The following is a 4,358-nucleotide window of genomic DNA, read 5'->3' on the forward strand; positions in this document are numbered from 1 at the left end:
GAAAGAAAAAAAGTCAAAACTTATTATTATGAACTAGTTGGGAGGGTAAGAACTGGCTCAATGCTCTAGTTTGTAAGCTAATGTTAATTTAAAAACAATTGTTGAGGAGTACAGAGGCTAAAAGAGTCTGTGGAAAAGTCTGTGCAATCATAAAATTCTAAATCTGATTCCTAGGGACACTTTAGCTGTTTGACATTATGCAGTGCTTTACTTGCTTAAGTATAGTTTCTCCCACTAAAAAATGGAAATATTAAAACCTACTTCATGATATTCAGGAATGCAATGTCTATTTTTTAACGTAATGTCTGGGACACATATTTAGGACTTTTGCAACTCATTCCTCCCAGTATATTTGCTGTATAAACAACTGAACTGGCATTGTTTGAAATATTTGATTTTTCTTTTAAATACTTTAGGGAATATATTCAATAAAAAACCCATTTTCTGTATTTTCCCAATCAATAACTGAGTTAACTGAAGGCCCAGTGTTGCATTGGAAGGAGAAAAAGTCCTGAGTATTGGATGATCCCTGAAATGCAAAACAGTTGTTGTTTCTGGCTTTGCTTTGGTTGGTCCCTCTCTATAAGCAATTGGTCCATTCTGGCTATGATTTTGTATTTGTTGTTATTAAAATGTAGGCAAGTATAAATTAGTCTACCCTAACCCAAGCTAATGGTCATTTTTGAAATAGGATTCTAGCATTCTTCTCACGTTGTGACGTATACAAGAAAAGGACATTGATTTGGGAAAGAGAGGAGGAATGAGTCTCTAAAGAAAGTGGAAATAAGCAATGAAATTCTTTAAAATTTTACTCACATGTGTCCTGTTCATGAAATCTGTTTCTTTAATCTTTCAAGTAGTTTCTATATTTTAATTCTTCATTTATATCTCACTTGTATTTGCTTCCTTACTTGTCATCTCCCTTAGTAGTTACTACCTCTGTGAATGCTAGACCAAGTCTTCACTTTCACCACAGCTTCCCCTTTGTACCAAGCATCTGGTCTCACATACAAGTGTCAAACCAGATCAACCCTTATCAGTCACTCCCTCACTATCGTACCCAAGAATGGAGATCATTAATTCCTATGATTATATTCATGGAATTGAGTATCCTTTAATTTAGGAGTTGGGGGGATTTTCCAGGTGAACATAATTAACTGAAATCCCTGTTTGAGGTAAGTAAGAAAGATGGAAGGGTGTGGAACCAGTTGCCATGCATTGCAGGGAGCTTTTTCTGGCCTTCCTGTCTTCCAGCTACTTGGCTGAGAAACGTCACAGATTGGTAAAGCTTTCCTCCAAGCCAAAGGCACATCTATTTACACAGTTGTGGCTATTTCTGTTTTAGATTTGCATTTGTTTCTCCAGTGCTCATCTCCCTCCCTGGTAATGTTTTCTCAGTGCATTGTGTAAATTCTTCTGTTTTGTTCAAATTATTGACCCAAACGTGTTGGGAGTGGGGGACCCTTGCATAAAAGAAACAATTTCTTGGCATATGTAGTTATCTTGAACTCCTTGCATTTAAGTTTAGTTGTTGCCATTTTAAAAATTAAATTTCTTTCTAAGACACAAAACTGAGACTGTGACAAATTCTGATTTTTAAATAGCCTACGTATCTGGGCCTGATATAAACATATTTTTCTTGGAGGGAAATGATTATGTCTTATAGATCACTTCAGTACTATTGTGCAAAAGTGAGAGCAGACGTCTGTTCTTTTCGATTAGAAGATGTAAATCATACTTAGGGATTGTTCCAAAAAAGAGTCTTGAGCTGAGACCTTGGATGCAAAGTTGCAGCTCACTGCAGATTTTGATAGTTGAGTTACAACTCGCTGAAAATCAGGGGTTTAAAATGGAAGCACTGACAGATCTTCAAGCCAGGGCAGTACAAATGGTGCCTTGATAATTTATAGTCTACAGGCAGCTCTTGGGTTTATTATCACAATGACAAATGCACTGTCACTGTTAATAGGATATTTCCCAGCAAGGACTTCTTGTTATGCAAGCCAGGTTTGGTGTGTCATGCAGCATGATAGCAATAAAATCTACAAGAATTTGTAATGAACTTCAATTACTAATAGATTATGGTTAATGGGAAATATGTGCAGTAAAGATATGGGTTTTTATATGCGCCTTCTGGTATTCTACAAGGCAATGATTTATGCTACAATTTATGTTAACATTTTCCACTATGAAAAGGCCCAATTTGGTAGAAAGTCACTTCATCCATAACAAATATTTAAGATTATTTTGCACATAATATAAATGAAGGTATAAAATTAGATGTTAATAAAATTTTAGCATTTTTATTTTTATTGAAAATGGAGAACCTTTTCTTTTCTCCCTTGAGTGGTTCTGCTGGTTAAAAATTCTTGCTATAAAACAAAAGCATGAGATACATCGATGTCATTGAGTTAAATGTAACATTTCATGTGTTAATTCCTTATTCAATTTCCTGTTGTAATTAAGGACCAGTTAAGATCTGCTATATTGGTGTTTTGCTTCTGTAAGTATTACTTTAAGAAAACCCACAAGTATTCAAATTAAATTACTATGAATTCATAGTAGGCTATTATGTTTCCTTTCATTGCAAAGATTGACAGCTGTGATACAATGTAAAATTGCATATATAAATGATTTATGTGTATATATCATATTCTACCAGCATCCAGACATACACATACACACATACACATATGGCATATATATATGTTGAAAAAACATGTTGTAACTCAACTATCAAAATCTGCAGTGAGCTGCAACTTTGCATCCAAGGTCTCAGCTTAAGACTTTTTTGGAACAATCCTTAAGTATGATTTACATAACTTAGCCAATTGTGAACAACAACAACAAAAAAAATCAATGAAATTAAACTAAAAAATATATGGAACCGTTTATTTAGTTAAATGATAGAGAATTAAAAATTTTTAAAAAAGGGCCCTCCCTGGTGGCGCAGGGGGTTAAAACACAGCACTAAGAAGCGAAAGCCACTTCCACATGATCCCAGCCTGCCCCGGAGGTGACCACATGGCGCGGCAGACCTCTCCTGACCCGCCTGCTGCTTCGTTGATCTGCCTGTTCTGCTCCCCACTCTGTCTCTGGTGAATCCTCTCACCCTCCGCATCTCTGGCCTGTGCCCCAGTTCTATATGAATAAATAAATCTTTTTAAAAAAATTTTAAAAAAGACTGTTTTTTTTAAAAAAAAACCTCTATTTTGTAAAAATAAAACTGGCACAGTCTTAGAACCCACTAAAACTTGTTTTATATCTATAAAATATTGTGAGCATGTATTTGAAACAATGATTTTAATTAAATGATGTATTTAAAATCTTGGTCTTTAAACTTAGAAGAACTATTTTTAATGCTTTCCCTTTTCTTCTAATCCTCAAGTTCTTTTTTCTTATATGTCCTATATGGTACCTTACAAATGTCAGGTAGAGATGTAATGAACACTCACTGCTATCCTTATTTGAATAACTTTTGAACTATCACTTTTCTTTCTGAGCAGTGATGAGACTAAGAATGAATGAGAGCATTTAGTGTATAAGAATTAAGCTGTGAACTATGAAGAAGAGAGCCAGCTCTGTCACTTATTAACATAGACTATATAAAAGCCCACATAAAACTAACAAACTTCTGAGTTTCATCTTAAAAAAACCTAAAAAATGAGAATCATTAGTTAAGAATGCCTTTTTACCTGTATAATTAAATATCATGTCAAATGTTTTATATCACAACTGAAAAGTAATCAGTGCTCAGTTCATTTTAAATATTTGAAATAATAACTGTATTATCTACAATATGTAACAAAATAATTTGATTCTGTTATTATCTTCATTATTCAGAGAAATATAGATCTAAATATATCAAAGATTTGAAATACCTATAATGATAACTGGCATTATCAATATTCCTTACAAACTTCTATATCCTGTGTCACTAATGAGACAGAATTACATGGTTGAAACATAAAGAGACAGATGCCTAGGCCTTACACATGACTCAGGTCAAAGGTAGAATCAGGAAATTTGTATATCTAAAAAGCTCCCCAGGTGATTCTTCTTGAAGTTTTAAACACATTGCATGGGTATGATCTGCAGAATTTTTGATATTCATGTCTAACTTATTGAAACAGATGATGAATGACTAAATCATCTGCTATATGCACATCTTGAACCAAGGTAATTGATTAACAAGTACTTTTTTATCTTGATATTTTAGCACTATTGAGAAAAAAAAGTTTTTTTTTTTTCTTAAAAATTGTCATCCGGGCCCTCCCTGGTGGCGCAGTGGGTTGAAGCACAGCACTGAGAATCTAAAGCCACTTCCGCATGAGTTCGATTCCCACCTGCCCCGGAGG

This window comes from Condylura cristata, unplaced genomic scaffold (assembly GCF_000260355.1).
Source record: "Condylura cristata isolate star-nosed mole 26May11 unplaced genomic scaffold, ConCri1.0 scaffold00002, whole genome shotgun sequence".
Taxonomy (NCBI): Eukaryota; Metazoa; Chordata; class Mammalia; order Eulipotyphla; family Talpidae; genus Condylura; species Condylura cristata.